Below are 24,191 nucleotides of genomic sequence, written 5' to 3' on the forward strand. Positions count from 1 at the left end.
ATCAGTGCTGCCAGTCTTCAAGTAAAAAGTAAAAAATAGTAAAAGTAATAAAAATGTTTTATAAAAGTGTAAAAACAAGTTATAAAAGTTACAAAAACAAAAAATGCTTTTTTTCCTATAAGTCTTTTATTATAGGAAAAAAATTAAAATGTTAAAAAAAAGTACACGTATTTGGTATCACCGCGTTCATAACGACCCAAACTATAAAACTATAATATTATTTTTCCCGCACGGTGAACACCGCAAAAAAAATAATTAAAAAACAATGTCAGAATCACTATTTTTTGGTCATCAACCCTCCCAAAATATAGAATAAAATGTGATCAAAAAGTCGCATGTACCCCAAAATAATACCAATAAAAACTACAACCCGTCCCGCAAAAAACAAGCCCTTACACCGCTTTTTTTGACGGAAAAATAAAAAATTATGGCTCTCAGAATATGGTGACACAAAAAATAAATAATTTGATAGAAAAGTGATTTTATTGCGCAATTGCCACAAAACATAAAAAAACCTATATACATATGGTATCGCTGTAATCGTACCGACCCGCAGAATAAAGTAAAATGTCATTTATACCGCACGGTGAACACTGTAAAAAAAAAAATACAAAAAACTTTGTCAGAATTTATGTTTCTTTGTCACTTTGCTTGCCAAAAAAAATCTAATAAAAAGTGATAAAAAAAATCACATGTACCCTAAAATGGTACCAATGAAAAGTACAGATTGTCCCGCAACAAATAAGCCCTCACACAGCTCCGGTGGCGAAAAAATAAAAAAGTTCTGGCTCTCAGAATATGGCGATGCAAAATGTGCAGAGTGTTCCAAAAGCAGATGAGATCGGGCAACCATTTATCAGTGCGACACCTGCCAGATATCTGCGGATTATTATTTATGTTCCCCATTATTATACCCTCTTATTATGTCCTGATGTTCTCCGCACAGGTTACATATGCCCCCACATCATAACTGAAATACCAGCAAAACCCCAAACAGAACAGTTACCAAGCAAAATCTGTGCTCCAAAAGCCAAATGGTGTTCCCTCCCTTCTGAGCCCCACAGCGTGCCCAAACACCAGCTTGCGTCCACATATGATATTTTATATCCGGGAGAACCCTCTCAACATTGTATGAGGTATTTGTCTTCAGTGGCACAAACTGGGCACAACGTATTGTGCATTAAAATGGCATATCAGTGGAAAATTGTAATTTTCAATTTGCACCATCCGCTGCGCATTAACGCCTTCGCGCACCACAACTTAATAGCATGTCGTGGTGCGAGGGGTTATATATGGAGCGGGCTCACGCGCTGCGCCCGCTCCATATTCTGCAGGTGTCAGCTGTGTATTACAGCTGACACCGGGGACTAATGGACAGGAACAGCGATCGCGCTTTTATAGGAGCCTGTAAAATGACATTATACTGCAATACATTAGTATTGCAGTGTATTGTACCAGCGACCTCATGATCGCTCGTTCCAGTCCCCTAACGGGACTTTTGGGAGGTTTCCACTGTTTTGGTACCTCAGGGGCTTTGCATATGCGACATGATACCCGAAAACCATTGCAGCTAAATTTGAGCTCAAAGCCAAATATTGTTCCTTCCCTTCTGAGTCCTGCCGTGTGTCCAAACAGCAGTTTATTACCACATATGGCGTATTGCTGTAATCAGGGCAAATTGCTTTACGAATTTTGGGGTGATTTTTCTACTTTATTCATTGTAAATATTAAACATTTCTATGTTTTTTCAGAAAAAAAGTAGATTTTCATTTTCACGGCCTAATTCCACTAAATTCAGCAAAAAACCTGTGGGGTCAAAATGCTAACTATACCCCTAGAAAAATTCCTTGAGGGGTGTAGTCTTCAAAATGGGCTCAGTTTTGGGTGGATTCCACTGTTTTGCTCCCTCCAGGGCGTTGCAAACGCGACATGGCACTGAAAACCAATCCAGCAAAATCTGCACTTCAAAATCCAAATGGCGCTCCTTCCCTTCTGAGCTCTGCCGTGGGTCCAAACAGCAGTTTAGTACCACATATGGGGTATTGGTGTAATCGGGAGAAGTAGCTTTCCAAGTTTTGGGGTGCTTTTTAATCTTTATTCCTTGCAAATATTATTTTTTTTAATATTTTTTCAGAAAAAAAGTAGATTTTCACTTTCACAGACATACTCCAATAAATATAGCAAAAGACCTGTGGGGTCAAGATGCTAACTATACCCCTAGATAAATTCCTTGAGGTGTGTAGTTTCCAAAACCGTCTCACTTTTGGGGAATTTCCACTGTTTTGGAACCACAAGACCTCTTCAAACCTGACATGGTGCCTAAAATATATTCTAAAAAAAGGAGGCCCCAAAATCCACTAGGTGCTCCTTTGCTTCTGAGGCCGGTGTTTCAGTAAATTAGCGCACCAGGGCCACATGTGGGATATTTCTAAAAACTGCAGAATCTGGGCAATAAATATTGAGTTGCATTTCTCGGGTAAAACCTTCTGTGTTACAGAAAAAAATGTATTACAAATGAATTTCAGCAAAAAAAAGAAAATTTGTACATTTCACCTGTACTTTGCTTTAATTCCTGTGAAGCACCTAAAGGGTTAACACCTTCCCGACCACCCACTGTCTTTTGACGTCAGGCGGTGCGGGTGCTTAGTCTACAGAGACATATTTTGCCGTCGCTGCAGATCAGGCTGATGAGCGCTCGTGTGAGCACTCATTCCCTAAGCAGGAGCTGTTACTAACAGCTCCTGATCTTAGAGCAGCCTCCTGAACACAGCTGGGGTCGGCAAACATTCGGACCCCAGCTGTTTAACCCTTTGATTACCGCGGTCCGTGACCGCGGCATGATCAAAGGGAATTCCCCTCTTTGATCGCATCACCGGGATTCCAGTGATGCGATCAAACACTGGGGAATCCCTCTGCAGTCAGCCCCGGGGACCTACAAAGGACTCCAGGGCTGTCTGTTCCGTGTGCCTGCTGTTCGGGCACACTATGTGCCTCCCGATCAGCAGCCTGTGTCATAGTGTCACAGTGTAATGTATTAGCGTACAGAAGTATGCTAATACATTGCAAGTAAAAAATAAAGTTACAAATAAAGTTATGCCTTGATGGGATTAAAAAAAAAAGTAACAAAACAAATAAATAAAAAAAAGTCCCAAAAAGAGTCTTTATTTTGCATTAAATACATTTTATTGCCCCTACACTAAATAAAAACAAAAAAACTACACATATTAGGTATCTACACGACTGTAATAACCTGAAGAATTAATCTAATGGGTTATTTAGCATGAAACGTGAACGGGATAAAAAAGAAACAAAAAAAACTATTCCGAGAATCGCTTTTTCCTATATTCACGCTGTAAAAAAAATTTTTTTTACCCCCAAACTGTGTGAAAAAAAAATTCTATTTCTCTCGCATAAAACAAGGCCTCATACAGCCACGTCAATGAAAAAATAAAGTTATGGCTGCTGAAACGCAGAGAGGCAAAAACAGAAAAATTGAGCTGGTCATTAAGGTCTTTTCAGGCCCGGTCATTAAGGGGTTAAGAAACTTTCTGAATGCTGTTTTGAATACTTTGAGGGGTGCAGTTTTTAATATGGGGTGATTTATGGGGTCTATCTAGTACATAAGGCCCTCAGTCACTTCAGAACTGAACTGGCCCCTGTAAAAATAGCCTTTTGAAATTTTCTTCAAAATGTGAGAAATTGCTGCTAAAGTTCTAAGCCGTGTAACGTCCTAGAAAAATAAAATAATGTTCAAAAAACAATGCAAATATAAAGTAGACATCTGGAATATGTAAAATAGTAACTATTTTGTGTGGTATTACTATCTGTTTTACAAGCAGATACATTTAAAATGAGAAAAATCATAATTTTTGCAAATTTTCTCTAAATTTTGGTGTTTTTCACAAATAAGCAATGAATTTATTTATCAAATTTTTCCACTAACATAAAGTACAATATGTCACGATAAAACAATCTCAGAATCGCTTGGATAGGCAAAAGCATTCCAGAGTTATTAACACATAAATTGACACATGTCAGATTTGAGAAAATGGGGCTGGTCATGAAGGTCAAAATGAGCTCGGTCTTGAAAGGGTTAAAACAGATACTTAGTGGGGAGGGGGCTCTATCAGACTTCAGTCCCATTCCCTGTTACTGCCATATAAAAAATAACAATACAGGCAACTACACCCAGAATAACACATTACCGGAAATATGCAGCATTCTGTAGGTTGTCATTTGTCAATAGGCACCAATGCTTGAATAAGGGAATGCAGCAATACGAGACACAACCCATGGACAAAGCAACATTTTTGGCCATGTCAAAACCAGTTTATTTGTATAATTATGAAAACAAGTTGCTGGGAATAGTTCTTAAGTTGATATTTGCAGATGACTCCTAGGGGAATTAGATTATTCATTTACTCCTTATAACTAGGAACATTGGGTTATTTTGCTTATTCTCTTCAGTAGTATTTTTAATCACCGTCTCTTGAATGTACAAAATTAAGTTAGTTAACTTACCAGCCTTAACTTTTTATACGTGTTTGACTTATAGTATATGGTAGAACCAACAAAATAATAGGGGGAAATTATTGAGACTGGAAATTTCATACACCAGTCTTAATCTAAAGAGCCCTGGAGTAAGATGCACACCTCTTAAAAATGTAGGCGCATCTCTGGCCGTCCATGCGCCACAAAGTCAAAATTACGCCAGGTATGAACTTGCGTAGATTTGCGCAATAATTGTGCCGATTTCTGATGTAAATTATAGTGATCTTGTTGGGTTGCTAAAGTCCTCTACCAAAAAGTGGATGGGGCTTAGTGAAAAGGTTAAGTGCAGTGAGCGGGGCAAATGTCATAAAAGTAAATTTGTTGTGCCTTTTCTAAGCCGGAAAACTAGCGCAGGAAGGATTTGTAAATTCATTCTAACGTGCACAGGCAGTTTTGACCTTCTCTATTTAGAGATGAGAAGTCCTTACCTTTTCTAGTCCTGTAGATGCATCAGTTTGAATAAATACAGTAACTCCTTTGACTGCAATATCCTCTTTTGTAACAAACATTGCTGACAGGTTAAAGATTCACGATATAGTTCCAGTGGCGAATTAAGAAGACCATGGGCCCTGGGCTGTTACCCAAACTTGGGCCCCCCTTCTCCACCGCCACCCTGTCGTGCCGTAACTATTGCTAACACTACCTTTTTGCACAAGCATTAACAAATGGGTGTTGTGATTCCCCTTTCACAGGGCTGTGTCCCTACACATCCTCCTGGTAACACCAATTTTTCTATCAGTCGTGGACTGCACAAAGACGTTATGTGTAATGCAAGGATTTCCTATAATAAACATGTCAGGAGAGGGGACAGATTCTCTACAAATCCAGTGACTCACAGGTGACGACGTCTCAGATGCTAGTAGTTTTTTTTTTTCCTCTTTTCTTCTCCATCCGGTCCAGAGCTCATGACGACTTCTCCTGGCCATGACCCATTTCGGCAGCCCTTAAATATAATATCACCATGCACTGCGCCCCTGAATATAATTGTGTCACACACTGTAAAGTAAAGCACCTCATACACAGTGCCCCCTGTAGATAGTGCCAACCACCCATGTAGACAGCGCCACAAACCCACCCCCTGTAGATAGCGCCACAAACCCACCCCCTGTAGATAGCGCCACACACACAACCCCCTGTAGATAGCGCCACACACACAACCCCCTGTAGATAGCGCCACACACACAGCCCCCTTTGGAGAGAATCACACAGCCCCCTATAGATAGTGCCACACAGCACTCCCCCTTGTATATAGTGCCACACAGCACTCCCCCTTGTATATAGTGCCACACCGTGCTCCCCCCCCCTTGTATATAGTGCTACACAGCGTCGAAATAGTGCAGCCCTGGGATGTCATTTTATCCCATATGACTGCTGCAGTCTGTGATTGGCTGCAGCGGTCACATGGGGTGAAACGTCATCCCAGGAGGCCGGCCCGAACGAAGAAACAGAATTCTGTGCAAGTATAAGATTTTTATTTTTTCTAAATTGCGTTTTTACATAACATCTGTTATTTGTTGCGCGTTTTACTTCCCCATTGAATTAAATGGGGAAAACCAGAAACAAATGAGCAGCATTTACGCAAATACAATTGACATGCTGCGGAATAAAAAAAAGCACCGCAGGTCAATTTCTGAGCTTTTTTTCTCCACTTATCTTTTACGCAGCGTGTGGATGAGAATTGATCACATCTAATCTACTCTGCTGCTACTGTATTAGGGGTTGTCCACACTTAACGGAATTGCTGCGTATTTTCCGCCCTGAAAATACGCAGAATACAGTAGTGGCAAAGTGAGTGAGATTTACCAAATCTCATCCAGACGCTGCGTAACATTTCCGACCAGACATTTTATCCTGCAGTGCGTATTTCTTGTACTGCAGCATGTGAATTCCTGCTGCGGAAAGTGTACAGAATTGCTGCGTTTTTTCAGAGGAGATGTCAGATGTCACCATCCCCCAACATGGAGAAAAATGCAGCAAAATACGCACCATTTTCTGCACCGGAAATGGTGCTTTTTTTCTGGAGTGGAATTTCTGCTAGTCTCTGCGGAATTGCTGCAGAAATATATATATATATATACACACACACGCACATACATGAGTATGCACATTATACACATATAAAGTACACCTTGTAAACACACATGAGTATGCACATTATACACATATAAAGTACACATTGTAAACACACATGCACTTACCTTTTATGTAGGATATTTGTGAGTCTTCACACAGCGTTTCTCCTGCTCACAGCCTCACACAGAGCCCGCTGACAGTCTCCCCTCCCCCATGTCCCGACTGCTAGCAGCAGGAGGAGAGATATGTAGAGCAGGGATGGAGGGGGAGCTTCTAAAGCATAACAGACCACGGCTGCTAAGTAGGACAGGTGCGGTCCTGGCACTGGGGCTCCCTCCGGGGCTAGCGACGTCACCGGGCATGACGGGGAGCCATGGGCCCCGGGTGGCCGCCCGAACCGCCCTAATGATCCGCCACTGTATAGTTCTCATTTACACCGTAATTTGAAAGTGTCTGACCATTTTGCAGGAGGTGTTAATGAAGGCTTCTCTGTATTTGCTGTGGCTCTTCCACCTGAGCAGTTCCTTGGTAATTACATATGAGAAAATCCTTGTAGAAATTTCAACTCACTGTTTGAGATTTTTATTATTAAGCACTAAAGTTAGAGAGAACCCATCTCTGTGTTTGCATAAGGTTTAGAAATAGAAAAGACTATGGTGCTTTAACTACGGTATATAAGGAATTTCACATTGACTGAAGAAGCAACAGGTTTCAGGTAAAAGGTTTTAAGGCACCTAAACGTATGTATAGGGGAGTAGAATGTACAGTAGGCAAGTTTTTAAAATGATAATTTTTTTTTGTTGCCACTTTGTTTAAAGGAACCTGTCACATTGAAAATGTGTTCTGATCTACAGGTAGCATGTTATAGGGCAGGAGGAGCTGAGCAGATTGATATATAGTTTTGTGGAAGATACAGTATAAAAAGTAATTTATTCATTTAAATCTCTGCTCATTCTGGGATGAGGAGTCCAGTGGGTGGTCCTAATCCGTAACTGACAGCCTTCCCTGTGTAAGTGTGCATACAGATATCTCAAATCATGGATTAGGATTAGGATCGCCTACTGGACTAGGACCAGGATGAAAAGAGAATTTAATAAATAAATAGTTAACCGCTTGTTGCAACATGCCTTAATAGTACGTGATCACAAGTAGATATTAAAGCATGGCTTTAAACCGTTACAATGTCCAATGACACGGTGACACAGGTGTGATGGCTGCTGTCCTCAACAGCAGCTAATCACTACTAATGGTCGAGGGAACAGACACAGTGGTCCCTGTCCGGCTATGTGACTGACCAATCATACCTGCTCTCCTCTCTCCAGCTCTTGCACTGTTCGTAGCTGATTGGACAGTATCACAGCAATGTTACACACCCCCTTGCCAATTATAGGCCCTATTGACAGTTCAGTGGGTTATTTAAATATCGGACTACAAATATAAAGAAACCGATATCTAAATAACAAATGAGGATAGGAAAAAAAATGTAAAGTGCCCCAGGGTTTGTGCAGCCCTGCATATTACATGCTGCATATGTATGGGCAGGTGAAAGGTACTCTTTAACGCCTGTAACCCCTTGATTACTCCCAAAAAGGGAGAATAACTCCAGCATCACCCCATCTGTACCCCCATATTTGCCCCCCATCCTCAGTGGTGGTGGTCCTTGTAGTACCCCCATCAACATAAAATGTAACTCTTAATTGCCACACGGCACGTTAAATCACCTGATTTATGCACTGCGCCATTCGTTTTACTCCTAATTGGGGCACACGGCGCCATAACTTTCACAACTAATTAGTGCACGCTAAGTTTTATCCCCTGATTGCTGTGCCATAGCTTTTCCTAATTGGTACACGCCACATTATACCACCTGATTGCTATGCTGCGCCACACATTTAATACTAATTGGTGCACGCCAAGCTATATCCCCAGATTTCTGCGCCATAGATTTTACAACTAATTGGTGAATGCCAAGTTATATCCCCTGATTGCTGCACCATACATTTTATTCCTAATTTGTGCACTCCAAGCAATACACTCTGATGGCTGCGCCATAAGTTTTAATTTGAATTGGTGCATGCCAAGTTATACCACTTAATTGCAGTGCCATACATTTTACTCCTAAATGGTGCACTCCAAGGAATATGCTATGACGGCTGCGCCATAAGTTTTAATTCTAATTGGTGCACGCCAAGTTATACCCACTGATTGCTGAGCTAGAGAAATATTCCAGCAAAATCTGTGATCAAAAGCCAAATGGTGCTGCTTCCCTTCCAAGCACCGCCGTGTGCCCATACAGCAGTTTATGATCACATAGGGGAAATTGCCGTATTCAGGAAAAATTCAATTGTGGGGCGCGATTTCTCCTATTAGTCCTTGTATAAATAAAAATTTGGAGCTAACGTGACATTTTATAGAAAACCGTTCAATCTGATATTTTCATAGCCAAGTGTAAAACACCTGTGGAGTCCTAATACTTACAACACCCCTAGATTTTAATGGCGCACTAGGGTCACACATGGGATATTTCTACAAACTGCAGAATCAGGGTAATAAGTATTGATTTTGTTTTGTTTTGCTGTTAACCCTTGCTGTGTTACAGGAAAAAATAGATTTATCCAAATTTTCTGTACATTTTGGATTTTTAATACACGTAAAACAAATCGACCAAAATTTATCACTAACATAAAGTATAATGTGCCACAAAAAAACAATCTCCGAATCACTTGGATAAGTAAGCATTCCAAAGTTATTACCACATAAAGTGACAAATTTTGGGAAATTGGGTAGTCCTTAAGGTCAAAATAGGCTGTGTCCTTACGGGGTTAAACTGAATCTTTTCCTACAAATTATATATCAATCTTCTTCCCTATATCACATTGCCTGCAGATCACATTGCCCACATTTTCAATGTGACCGGTTCGCTTTAAGCTTCTGATTCACTTTGTCTATCCTGGCTTCATATTTGAAGATATATATTATTTTTCTTCCAAGTGCTACAACAATGTGTTGTAAATATGACAGTGAAATATTTGACTGTCATTTTTATGATAAATAGTGGCAAAAAAACCACATGTGAATACGGGTTTAAACATTCTATTTCAAGCTCACAATGCTTTTTGGTTTACAAATAGCAATTTAAGGGTATGTTCACACGAGGGCGTCCGTAACGGCTGAAATTACGGGGATGTTTCAGCCTGAAAACATCCCCGTAATTTCAGCCGTAACTGCATGTGCAGGCGCTTGAACGCCGCGTCAATTACGGACGTAATTGGCGCTGCTATTCATTGGAGTCAATGAATAACGGCTCCAATTACGGCCAAAGAAGTGACAGGTCACTTCTTTGATGCGGGCGTCTATTTACGCGCCGTCATTTTACAGCGGCGCGTAAATTGCGCCGCGTGTGAACAGACAAACGTCTGCCCATTGCTTTCAATGGGCAGATGTTTGTCAGCGCTATTGAGGTGCTATTTTCGGACGTAATTCGAGGCAAAAACGCCCTAATTACGTCCGTAAATAGGCCATGTGAACATACCCTTAGAGTTAAAGCATACTGGAACAGAAAAATAAATTGAAATCTCCTTTTGTCCTTTTTGTTTTCCATTAGTTATTAAATGAGTGACTCACTATCGGTTTCTTTTATTTTAGCAGATTTATTGCTGCTTCAGAAATAACATATGGTGGAAGGTTGGGTGGCATCAAAGAGCTAGTCCTTGTTCATTTCTGCCGTTGCTAAAAGCATTAGAACACGAGATTAGTATGGGAAATAGGCAAGGAAGGGGAGACTTTGACATTTCATTGTTCGGACTTGCACTATGTTTTATTGTGTACCCTTGCTGAACAAAGGCTATTTTGTTGTCAGTAAATGCATTCAAACCACATAACGACAAAGGTGACTCATTATAACTTTCAATATGTACTGTAATAATGTACTCTGTTGTTTTAAAACATTCTGTAAAATGGATGGCCATACTGGTATATAAAGTATGACTAACATCACTGAACATTGCTAAACAAACATCTTAGACATTGGTGTTAGGGCAGCTGACTGACTTTCATATCTGCCTTTTCATTTGTCTGACTCCACATCCACATGACCCCAGGCCCTGACAGTCGCATATTGCTTTTACATTAGTCAACGCGGTGGTTTTGAAATTGAATTGATATCTATTAGAGATATCTACCGTAGCTTTGATGCCAGACTTATGTCAATAGTTTCTTGTTAGAAGTTTCTAAGGTCTTCTGGCTGCCCTATAACAAATGACAATTGAAAAATAATAATCATAAAAATAATAATCGTGAAACTTCTCCAATAAACAAACACACCTTTTTGAATTATTCAAGCATATGCTTCACCCTCATCCCATGCCTTTTCGATAATATCTCCAAAGCAGAGGCACTCTGCAGCAATTCCAGTGTAGTCTAAGTGCTCCCACAATACTAACATCCACACAAACACACATGCAAATAAAAATGCTACCAAGTTTTTGAAAATAGAAATGGGTACATCCTCAGGTACATCAATAGTGAGAAACTGATGAGGGCTGCTAAAATACATGGGTAATGTCCTCATACCATTTATAGCTGCATGAATTACCTCTGCTTGACAAACCCTAGAAATCTTGTTTCCGTAGAGACCTTGTTAGATAGTTTCATTCACTGGTGTCCCAGTGAAGAAATGACAAATCCCAGTCTGTCTGGTGGTGCTATATCAAGTCCCTGATGGTCCAGGAGATTAACTGGTACTGTCTTTATATCTACTTGATAGTACCTGTCTCTGGTTCAGTGAACAATTTCTCTGCTCTACACTCCTTCTTTGATTGAGCTCTTCACCGGTACTGATACGCTATTTGGCTCACTATTTCTTACCCTCTAATTTGTTGACATTGGGTTGGTGCAATTTATCCATTTGTTCAATTTTCAGGTAGTGTAGATAATGACAGGTTTAATTTAAATCTGCTGTAATATATGTATTGAGTACTTCGAGTTTTATTTTATATTTGAGTCCCTCTTTTTTGGTTTATGACAGTTGAATGCAGAAGAAAGTGATTTATGCAGAGATTATGGATTTCAATGTCAGTGTCTGTACATCTTTATCATCTGTTTCTCTGTAGCGCCCATGTTCACTGAACTTTTTATCTATTTCTACTCATCAATGTCCTTTATAATAGTAGGTCTTCGCCTGTCAAAGTTTAGAACAGAGTCGAATAATATGAATCCTTTTTTGCAGCATTGGCTATTTGAAAGTTTCTTCAACAAAAGTGTTGATAAAACCAAACATGTGTAAAATTTATACTTTATATTCATTACAAAGTCAAAAATCGCATCCCAGATCGTGATGTTTAATTGACATTTCTTTTTTTCTTTTTCTAAAGCCAGGTAACTTGTCAAAACAGATACACCAATTGATAAATGTGAAGTAATGCACTTAGGATGCAATAATAGTATTAAATCATATACATTAAATGGAATAAAACTGGGGATAACAGAACAAGAGAAGGCCCTGAGTATTCTGGTTACAAATGAGCTAAGCAGCACTCAATGTCAAGCAGCAGCTGCAAAAGCAAATAGGATTTTAGGGTGTATAAAATGAGAGATAAAAACCTTTGATTCAAATGTACAGTAATACTACCCCTCTACACCGTGTTCCAAATTATTATGCACATTGGATTTAAGTGTCATAAACATTTAATTATTAGTTTTTCAATTGAACTCATGGATGGTATTGTGTCTTAGGGCTCTTTGGATCATTGTAATCAATCTCAGACACCTGTGATAATTAGTTTGCCAGGTGTGCCCAATCAAAGGAAAACTACTTAAGGATGTTCCACATTATTAAGCAGGCCACAGGTTTCAAGCAATATGGAAAAGAAAAAGGATCTCTCTGCTGCCGAAAAGCGTGAAATAGTGCAATACCTTGGACAAGATATGAAAACATTGGATATTTCAAGAAAACTTAAGCGTGATCATCGTACTGTGAAAAGATTTGTGGCTGATTCAGAGCACAGACGGGTTCGTTTAGATAAAGGCATAATGAGGAAGGTTTCTGCCAGACAAATTAATAGGATTAGGAGAGCAGCTGCTAAAATGCCATTGCAAAGCAGCAAACAGGTATTTGAAGCCACTGGTGCCTCTGGAGTCCCGCAAACCTCAAGGTGTAGGATCCTCCAGAGGTTGGCAAGTGTGCATAAAGCTATTATTCGGCCACCCCTAAAAAATGCTCACAAGCAGAAACTGTTGCAGTGGGCTAAGAAATACCTGAAGACTAATTTTCAAACCGTGTTGTTTACTGATGAGTGCCGTGCAACCCTGGATGGTCCAGATGGATGGAGTAGTGGATGGTTGGTGAATGGCCACCATGTCCCAACAAGGTTGCAACGTCAGCAAGGAGGTGGCGGAGTCATGTTTTGGGCTGGAATCATGGGGAGAGAGCTGGTACGCCCCTTTAGGGTCCCTGACGGTGTGAAAAGGACCTCTTCAAAGTACGTAGAGTTTATGACTGACCACTTTCTTCCATGGTACAAAAAGAAGAACCGTGCCTTCCGTAGCAAAATTATTTTCATGCATGACAATGCACCATCTCATGCTGCAAAGAATATCTCTGTGTCATTGGCTGCTATGGGCATAAAAAGAGAGAAACTCATGGTGTGGCCCCATGTTCCCCTGACCTCAACCCTATTGAGAACCTTTGGAGCATCCTCAAGCAAAATATCTATTAGGGTGGGAGGCAGTTCACATCAAAACAGAAGCTCTGGGAGGCTATTCTGACATCCTGCAAAGATATTCAAGCAGAAACTGTCCAAATACTCACAAATTCAATGGATGCAAGAATTGTGAAGGTGATATCAAAGAAGGGGTCCTATGTTAACATGTAACTTGGCCTGTTAAGTTTTTTTTGATTGAAAGAGCTTTTGATTTCTGTAAATATGACCTCCTGATGCTGCAAATTCAACAAATTACCATTTTAGTTCTCTTTACAACCTTTAAAATGTTTTGATCTCTATTGTGCATAATAATTTGAAACCGTGCATTTTGAGTTTTTTACTTCTAAAAAAAAATCTGTTATCATTAGGAGATTTGTTCAATAAAATTTGCATTATACTCCAACGGTTGATGGCTTGAAGATTACACTGACTGTCATTTGCATCGACTATTTAGGAAAATCAGCGAAAAATAACATTTGCATAATAATTTGTAATGCGGTGTATAAATCCAGCTGTTATCGATCACATCTAAGTTATAAACATAGATGTGATCGATAATTGCTCAATTCTGCATGTCATAGATACGCAGGAACCATTGTCGCTGAACACGTCAGTCCGCCTGACCTGACGGATAAAGGTTTGAGCGCAAGACACAGCTGCTCTGTATACAGGATACAAAGCAGCTTTATCTCAAAAAGTAATAAATATTTTTTCATAAAATGTAATTACAAAGTTGCATCAATCACACTGATTATATAAAAAAAACAAAAGAGTTTGCAAAGGTGTACACAGCCTTAATTAATTAAACATTGTTCAGTAAGTTGTGTCATGGTGTGAAAGCGTAATAAACACTGCTGTTACTGTCCAAACAGACAGAGGGGGTTGTAACCTTTGTGTTATGTAATACAATTCATTCAGTTACAATCAGTTTATTTGTAACAGTAGTGACCATCAGTAGAGACCACCTATCCTGTGCTTCTATTCTGAAAGGGTAAAAATATATTTTCTATATATGTAAAAATCTACAACAAATATCATAGTATTGATGTATATATACAACCAAGTGACAGTAGACGCTGCAAGAGAATGCATGCACCTCCCCATCCCCTCCCAACACCACTTTCTAACATGTTTCATGGATGTCCTATGATTATTAATAAATTAACATAGCTACTTTATACACACTTTTTCCATTGTGTGTATTAGAGATTTGATCAGTATTTTGCATCTGTTTTTTTAAAGGCAAAACCAAAATGAATCCTATTGTAATGACAGGGTAGGGAGACAGACAGGTGAGCCCTAATCTACCCGCCACTCAGTCCCTGCCTACTTGCAACGACCTGTCCTAAGCGACGGGGTACAACTGGGCGACGGTCCCTACGCTCAGTAAGTGCAAGACAGACAAAACAGACAAGGGTACACAGAAGCTAGGGAAACGGGGCAGCTGCCCACGGAGACACCGTGAGCAACAAGAGTAGTGAACGAGCAGAGTCAAACCAGGAGAGGGCGATGTACAAAACGCTGAGCAGGAGAGTGGTCAGAAAGCCAAGGTCAATAACAAGCAGAGGATGAGTAGTACACGCAGCAGCAGCAAGCCAGGAAACAAGCGTAGAAGAATCACAGGCAAAGGAGGAACAGGAAAGGCAGGTATAAATAGACAGTGGGCGGGAACTAGCTCCGTCTGGCCAGGCTGTGATAGGCTCTCCCACTCCTAAGCCTGCCATCCTGAGTGGTGGAAGATGGAGTCAGTCTCACAGACATAGGAGCAGGTGCAGACTGATTGCCCACGGGCGTTGACACAGAAGCTGTGTCTGGCAAATCCTTTACACCTATACACAGAAAAAAATATTGAAAAATTTACAATTCTCTTTTTTTCTATGCACTTCTGCTTTTGACTTAAAAATATATGTACACAATATCAACCAAATCTGCAATGTGTAAACGTGGCCTCAGACATAGAGTTCATTATAATTTGGTGTCAGCAAATTCCTCCATTAGCATTGACTTAACAGTAAAGTTATGGTCCCATGTACCACCGTACACATGCAGCCGAAACTCAATGGCCACCGTAAGTGAGCGGAGCTTCGTCCGCATGGAGACGCTTCTATGTTGGACCGTACCCTAAGGTCACACACAGCGTTTGGCTACTTTCACACGGCAGTATTTTTCATCAGTAATTGTAAGCCAAAACCACGAGTGGGTCTAAACACAGAAGAGGTGCAAATCTTTCCATTATACTTTTTCTGGGTTTTTTCCATTCCAGGCTTTGGCTTCTAAATCCTGATGGAAAATACTGACCAAGTGACAGTGGCCTTTAGCAAAGATTTTTAAGAGTGCTTTTTTTTTTTTGGGCTAAATACAGCGGCCAGATGTTAGTTGAAAGTCTATAGAAAGATATGAAAATGTCTACACAGCATTTGGTTTGTGGTGTTTTGGGGGTTAGTGTTTTTTTTTTCTTCAAAATACACCATGTTGAAGATATTCAGGTGTAATTCTCCATAAGGCCTCCTTTACACGCTATTTTTTTTCTGTGTCTTTAATGTCCTACAGGGAAGCCTATAGGAAAAAAGTAGTGCATTTTATATTTAAATGTAGACTTTATTGTAACATCTGGCTGCAGTAAAAAATGCATAGAAAACGCCACAACTAAGACATCCTATTTTTTTGCATTCCAGGGCGTGTGCATGGGCCCATAGCAATGAAAGGGGCCGCAAATCACCCGGAAGCAAAAACACGTTCGTGTGCATGAGGGTGAAATATCAAGCTAACACATCTGCTTTAAATGCATTTTAAAACACCCCATAAAAACACTGGGGAAGATTTATGTATATTGCCTTCAATTTAGACAGCTTAGAACTGGACTAGATGCGCCAAATTTACCACAGTGGCTGTATAATAAATTTGACGCATATTTAGACAATTTTGTCTAAGTTTATGCCACCTCTTGGTTGGCTTACTTTAGACCAACTTTTTTGTGACAAAATTGTAGCGCAATGTGGTGACTTGAAACCACGCCACTTTCTACCAGGCCACGCTCGTTTCCCTATAGGCCATGTTCCCTTGTCGAGTGAGGTGCAAAATGTGCCTAAAACAGTTAATTAAATGTGGTGCACGGAATGTGTGCCAGAATTCTGGCATCTTAATTTTTCTTTCTATCATGTTTAATGGAAATGTGGTCATGGTGTGGCAGAAACGACATCATTACTGCATTGCAAAAAATGCAGGTAAACACATGCAGTTGTGTCTATGGTTTTACTGCTATCAGGGACACAAAGAAACAGTCGTGAGGAAATGTTACTTTTCGGTTTCTATGGAAAAGCACATTTTGTCACTGCAAGTAAAAACTGCAGTCTTTTTTTCACATGCAGTTTGAACGCTGCAAATTTTCCCATTTAGGTCAGTGGGTAAATCCACAGTAAAACGGCTATAAAAATGTGATGAACTGGTAAAGTCGTGTGCATGGTCTCTGTATGGCAGCAGAATCCCTACGATTATGTATTACCAAGCTATTGTGTGGTGCCTCTGTATGGCACAGTATTCTCTAGAATCATTGGTAAATACCTCTGATATGGTATCCAATGGAATATGCCATGATTTTTCTCCCATTTCCTTATGAATTTGGGAGGAAAAACATTTGTTTGCCTCAATATAAAATCCGAGGCATATGGAGGTACAGAATGGGCCCATACACATCTGCCCACGGCAGAGTCAAAAACTACGAAAAACTGCAGCATGTGCATGTAGCCTTAGTACATTTTAATGAATCACACATTGGAATTCTGATTCTGCTTAAGGCTCCTTTAGTACAATGCTAAAAATAAAGCTGATATGAAATGTACACTAAAAGGTCTTTGAATAAAGCAATTTGGTAGAGGAAATTGTGTTATACAGATTGATTTATTATTGCTATTAATTGCATTATTACAGGAAATAGACATCCTATACCAACTGGCTTCTTGCCACAGTCCGGGCTCTGTCAATAGTTTACATTTAATGGATGGATATTGACTGCTTTGAGGTCTATCTGGCAAATGGAATCAGAATTATGCTCTTACTGTCTGTTTTATATGGTTAAATTAAGTAGATGAGCCATACATTTACTAATTAGCTAAATAATTTTAACTAAGTCAACGAAATATTATATTTAAAGGGGTTGTCCATGTTTTATTTTTTGAATTAATTTATTTATAGAATAGAAAATCAAAAATTTTCTAATACACGTTTTAGAAATTTTGCCCACATACCTGTCTTATATCCGTACAAGTAGTCTGTCTAAAAAAAAAAAGTGGTATAGCCCACAGATTAGTCAATACAGTAATGCATCCATAGGATAACTGAATGAACTAAAGATGGCGTCCGTCATGTGACCCACCACCCACACATCATGTGACCCCTGGCATTCAGGTCCAGGTCTGTGATAGCTAAATAGGTCATTGAGGATAACAAATTATAAAGTATTTCTTCCTACAGCAACATCTTATCATGTCAGTCAGTGTCCGTGAGGAGCAGCTCTTACATTAGTCTCCCTGTCTTCTATGTGTGGTTTTTTACTTACCGTTAAAGAGAACCTTTTTCTACCATGTTATAGGCGCTGCTGCACAAACCCTCGGACACTTTTAATTACTTGTCTAGCTTCCGCTGTTTTGGAGTTATCGGTGCTAATATTATTGGCACCAGATATCTAAATTAGCCCCTATATGGTTAGTGGGGCATTCATTGACATGGAAGGTGAAGGGTACGTGATAGTTAGCGCTCTGGCATTGTCCAATCAGCTGCGGCAGTGTCAGTGCGGCTTCTGCTGTGTGATCTCCCATGCGAGATCACACAGTTTTCTCATCACTGGATGCTAGGGGGTCACATGATGTGTGGGGGGGTCACATAACTGATGCCATGTTTAATCCTATTCAGTTAGCCTGTGGATACATTACACAGGACTAATCTGTGGGTTACACCATTCTACTGTTAAATAAGAAAGGTATGTGAGCAGAATTTCTATTATATGCATATTAGAAAAATTTCTGATTTCCTATTCCACAAATATAAAACAAAATAAAAACGAGATAACCTAGGCCATAGTAAAGAATGTGGACTGGGGGTTAAGTGAACGTGATTTGTTTAGTAGGTTTCAATATTTCAATAAAATATCGTCTTTGATATCTCCCTTCCCTTCAGGCATGTATTCCCTTTTTATAACATAATAAATCGGGATAATGTTTAATTTATATGTATCACATAATCATACTTGCAAATAGTCCTGAATTTTGTGGGACTTTCCCAATAACCAGTACCATTTACAATAAAAGGGACATTTCTGTGCAGTTTTTGGGGCGTTCATAGTTGAACAGGGCTGAGATTAAAATGTCTGTGGTTTGTGATTAAAATGGTAAGTATAGACATTATACATGCCTCCAAACTTTTCAAGGATCGTAAAAAAGTCACAATATGACAAAAAAATTTTTAATGTTCAGCTACGCTTCTACACCAGACAAACCCCTTTCTATACACACACCCTGTTCACTTTGTGCACCCTCACACAAAGGGAACTGGGAGAGACAACGAATATGGCTGCCCTTCTAGTAATCACTTTGCAAAAATGGACACAGCAACTAAAAAAAGTAGGAAAAGTAAAAAAATTGAAAAATAAAAAAAATACTTGTATATGTCCTGTATATTTTCTTCTGTGTTGGTCCTGTGCTGGTTTTTAGCTCTGCTTAATTAGGGCAGAGTCATGTTCTGTGGCTGCATTGTCTTAAGGGAGTCTGAGGTTTTATAATAGTTACAAATGTGGTTAAAAATGGGTCAGGACCGCTCACCGCTACAAAATCACAATGGTTAAGGTGCTGAGTACACAAAAAATCTTTGTGATTCTAAAAACTGATGCAGAACGGCTCTCAAGACCCTAAAAGTTGTGGAATTAAATTACAACATAAATGTTAATAGCATACAATATACCATACATATTTAATAATCTGTTTACCAGTACATGTGTCAAACAATAAAATTATATGAAATATAAAAGACAAATTTAGAAGTTATTTACTATACAAATAAAATAGAAATTGCAATACAAGAGTTAAAAACATCCACTGCAGGGCACTTGCGGAATTTTAATGTTCAAAACACAATAATGTTACTGGATAAAGTTGTCGGATAAACTTGGATAAAGTTTCCCACTTATTGAATTAGTCACATGTTGGTAATGTAGCAGATATTACTAAGCTTTCACACATTAAAACTGGTGTACTGTCGCTTTATCAAGTTTGTGCGCTTATGAGCTTCTCACCCAGAAGAAGTCAAGAGTCCGTCGGAATCCTATTGGTGTCTCTACCGTGTTACGTCCTATGATTTGGAACTTGGGCTTTTTGGGTTTCTGATGGATGAATGAATATATATATATATATATATATCTATATACCCACAGTTTGCTTAGATATACTGTGCTGCCGTATGTGCCTCCAGAGATATACTGTGCTGCCGTATGTGCCTCCAGAGATATAGAGTAGACCATAGCCCAAAATAAATTCAGACCCCCCCAAAATAATTTCAGACTCCAGACCAGACCCAAAAATAAATTCAAACCCCAGACTAAACTATAAAATAAATTCAGATTCAAGACCAGACCTGCAGTGACTTGCCACTCCTTGCAAAAAGTACTTTTCATTATCAAGAAAGGTGGCACACATCATGATTCTCAATATTCATTCATAACCCAAAGACTTATTTTGGGGTACATGTTATAAAATATATATCATAAAGAAAATAATAGGATAAAAAATAAATAGTAATAATTAACAAAATGTACCAGATAACACTATCCAAGACCCTGACCCTAGCATTGGCCCTAAAACCGTAACCTAGAAATACAATATGAGCAAAATATTGTTGGACCATGGGGAACTAAATAAGGACTACATTTTAGGGACACATTAAATTGGTTTATAAATATATAGGTGTAAAGTTAAAAAATACATTTCCAAAAATCTATTTGATTGACTGTAACCGTAGTAATGCTTAGTTTAAAAAAAAATAAACCACAACATATGCAAATAACACCCTATATGTAAAATAGGGTATGGTTGTTAACGTTGTAGTCCGTTACAATTTTTTTTACATTTCTGTTAATTTTTTTTGCAGGAAAGACGTTTGGGGGATATTTGTCACAATCGACGCTGGGTCTCAACATCTCTGACACATGAATGCTCTCGGTGGGACCAGTAGTGTAAGTGGCACGGTGATTCCTCTATTATATACACAATGTTCATCTCTGTGTGTTGGCCTGCTCCCGGTGGCTCCACACCACAGATTTTCTGCAAAAAAATATTCTGCAGCAAATCCGCAGACAGTCGCAGGCAAATATGCAGCAGAGGTGAGTATAATGTATTTTATTTTAAACTTTCTGGACTTGCGGATTTTTCTGTGGATGTGCAGGTAATCCGCAACACTTGTGGATTTCTTCTTCTCTATTGAATTCAACGGGGAAAATTAGCAACATATCTGTGCACTTTCCAGAGCAGAATATTGACATGCTATTGATTTAAAAATCTTCACCTCAGGTCAATTTTTACGTGGAAAATTTCTGCAGCATGTGGATGAGATTTCTTATTCACTTTGCTGCTACTTTTATTCCACTGTGGATTTTCACAGAAAATCTGTTACATGTGAACATATATTAAATCGGGCACTCAACCTGAGGCTGGATGATTCTGTGCAGCCGTTATTCCAGAGACTTTGTTTTTTAGAATGGCCCTTTTTAAATCCATTTAATGACCATCATAGCATCACGTTAACTTTTAACTGCCATATAATGAGTCCTCTTCTCCATTGAGTGGTTAAAGAGGTTTTCCTAAAATCATAAATTATCACCGATCCAAAGGATAGGTGATAATTTTTTGATTGCAGGGTGCCCAAACGCTGGGACCCCCACCGATCGTGAGACTAGGGATCCTAGACCCCCCGTTTCTCCTCACTGCTTGACCGCAGTGAGGAGGACATTGAATAGAGTGGTGGTCGAGCATGCGCTTCTGCTCCATTTAATGTCTATGGGAATGATGAAAAGAGACGAGTACAGCGCTCGGCTGTTTCCGTCATTCTCATAGACAGTGAATGGAGAGGCAGGTGCATGCTCGACCGCTGCTCTTTCATACTCCTTCTCACTGCAGGGGGTGCAGTGAGGAGGATCTGGAGGATCGGGCCCCCTTTTCTTATGGTCGGTGGGGTTCCCTGTGGTGGGGCCTCCAGGGATCACAAAATAATCACCTGGCCTGGATATGTGTTGTTTTCTAAATTTTGTAAAAACCCCTTTTGCTTGAAGTGTAAGGTTAGGCTGTAGTTGGTTCAAAGTTTCTCTTAACAGCCATTGGTTCTGTAAAATGACTGAAGATGCCCATAATTTTTCTTTTGGCAGCTCTGTATCAGAGCTAAAACTGCTGTTTTTGTTTCCTTCACACATCATTATTACTGGCCTTTAGCACATTATGACAGCTTTGTCCAATGACATAATACAGGAGCTGTAGTCAATGGTATACGTACCACAGAGGCAGCACATGCAGCTGTTCTAGGGACCCTGAAGAGAGGGGCCCATTCCAGGTTGATCTTGTCCCGATTTTAATTGGTGGTGAAAACCCTGCACAGATAAGTGGTCTTCACAGGTGCTGCAACATTATCAAACAAAGAAATGGAAAATGTACTTCAGTCATGAAAATGGTATTGGGTCACTAGGACTTGGAGTTGGTGGTGTCAAGCAGAACCTGAAAGGGGTCTAATTTTTTTCTTTGCTATGGGCCCCATTTTTCATTGGCTGTAATGCAACTGTATTCTCTTGAGAGCGGGAGAGCAGCCGCAGGGAGTTTGATTTCCCAGTGCTTACTTTACCCTAATAACTAATGGGAGTGATATGGCTAATAGGTTCAGTATATATTAAGATATCGCTGACAATGCAATTGATAAATCTTTAAAACTTTGCTTTAACCTAATTTTTTATTTTTTTTTAATAGTTTTCCTTCTGTCAATTTTTATTATAGATATATATTTATGTCAAGAAACCGTGCAGGAATGTTTAGATGTGTATTAAATCTGACAGCACCGGTTGGGCTATTTTGTGTTTTTCCTTTGCAGTTTTTGTAAATGCTGCATAAAAATAGCTGATCATCAGAGATACAGATTTAACAATGTGATAACAAAGCATCTTTTCATTTTAGTTCAAGGTTACGTGCACAGAAACCCTTTCATAACTTAAAAATACATTGCAATAACATATACGTGTCTGAAGAGTTTAGCATTATGCACGGTAATTATTGTAGAAGATGTAATCAAAGACTGAGTCATAGCTCAATATCTGCCTTGCATGTTTTTTTGGGGGGGGGGGGAAAATATGTAAGTCATACAGGAATCGACAAACATGTCAACCTATTTTACATCCCACTCATGTTGGAAGAACAATACCATTGAAGTGGTTAGAACCGTAAAATGCTGAAATCATCTGAATTGCTATGAGCCCACAACCTGCCATAATTTTATTATACTTATCCAGCAGTATTTATTGGCTATGACTTAAAGAGGCTCTGTCACCAGATTTTGCAACCCCTATCTCCTATTGCAGCAGATCGGCACTGCAATGGAGATAAGAGTAACGTTTTTTTTTTTTTTTTTTAAACAAGCATTTTATATCATTTTTATATTTATGTAAATGAGGCTTTCTAAAGTACAACTGGGCATGTTTACAGTTAAAGTACAGCTGGGCGTGTATTGTGTGTGTTACATCGGTGCGTTTTTACTTCTTTTACTAGCTGGGCGTTGAGAAGAAAAGTATCATCCACTTGTCTTCACAACGCCCAGCTTCTGGCAGTGCAGACACAGCCGTGTTCTCGAGAGATCACGCTGTGACGTCACTCACTTCCTGCCCCAGGTCCTGCATCGTGTCGGCCACATCGGCACCAGAGGCTACAGTTGATTCTGCAGCAGCATCAGCATTTGCAGGTAAGTAGCTACATCGACTTACCTGCAAACGCCGATGCTGCTGCAGAATCATCTGTAGCCTCTGGTGCCGATGTGTCCTCGCTCGTCCGACACGATGCAGGACCTGGGGCAGGAAGTGAGTGACGTCACAGCGTGATCTCTCGAGAACACGCTGTGTGTCTGCACTGCCAGAAGCTGGGCGTTGTGAAGAGAAGTGGATGATACTTCTCGTCAGAACGCCCAGCTAGTAAAAGAAGTAAACACGCCCAAATCTGAACAAAACAAAATTGTAATTTCAAACACTTTAAATTAGCGTTGGCAACGTTGTAAAAAAATAAAACTTTTTTAAATTTAGAAAATATGTGTATATATTTTTTTTTACAGTAGTAGTATACATTTACTGCTGTACAGTTGTTAGACTACAGTTTTTTTAAAAATATATAGCATTACAGTTAGCATCAGTTAGTGACGGACTTTCAGGTTTTTTCTACTGAAGTTCGTACAGTAAATTTTATAAAACATATTTTTACTGTTTCAGCCTACATTTACTCTAACAAATTTTTTAGACTACAGTTTTTAAAAATAATAATATTGTATATCTTATTACATTTTCATCTTTGTCTACATTTTGTCATCATCTTAAATTTTATTTTCGTCTATTTTTCTTTTTTTTCCTTTTTTTTTAAGGGAAGGATTTCGTGTTTTTTCTAATCTTTTTACAAAAAAAAATGTGCATGCATTATACACTACACATACACACACGCCAGTGTAAAAAATAAAATTTATATACATATTTTTATTAACTACACACCCCCAAGTAAAAAATGAAATGTCTCAATCATTCCAATTATACCAAAGGGTTTATTCAGTTGAGGATGCATGCACCCTCATTGCCACTGATATGGCCAGCGA

General features: G+C 39.3%; 1 protein-coding gene across 1 annotated transcript in view; it reads left to right on the forward strand.

Annotated features, from left to right (window-relative positions):
* TMEM200A (transmembrane protein 200A) overlaps positions 1-24,191 on the forward strand; it is a 178,020-nt gene that overhangs the window by 81,619 nt on the left and 72,210 nt on the right. Inside the window, exon 3 of the mRNA XM_075864263.1 lies at positions 20,460-20,544. The gene's annotated coding sequence lies outside the window, so the exon portion shown is untranslated. The remainder of the gene's footprint in view (positions 1-20,459; positions 20,545-24,191) is intronic.

Source organism: Rhinoderma darwinii, chromosome 4 (genome assembly GCF_050947455.1).
Source record: "Rhinoderma darwinii isolate aRhiDar2 chromosome 4, aRhiDar2.hap1, whole genome shotgun sequence".
NCBI classification, from domain to species: Eukaryota; Metazoa; Chordata; class Amphibia; order Anura; family Rhinodermatidae; genus Rhinoderma; species Rhinoderma darwinii.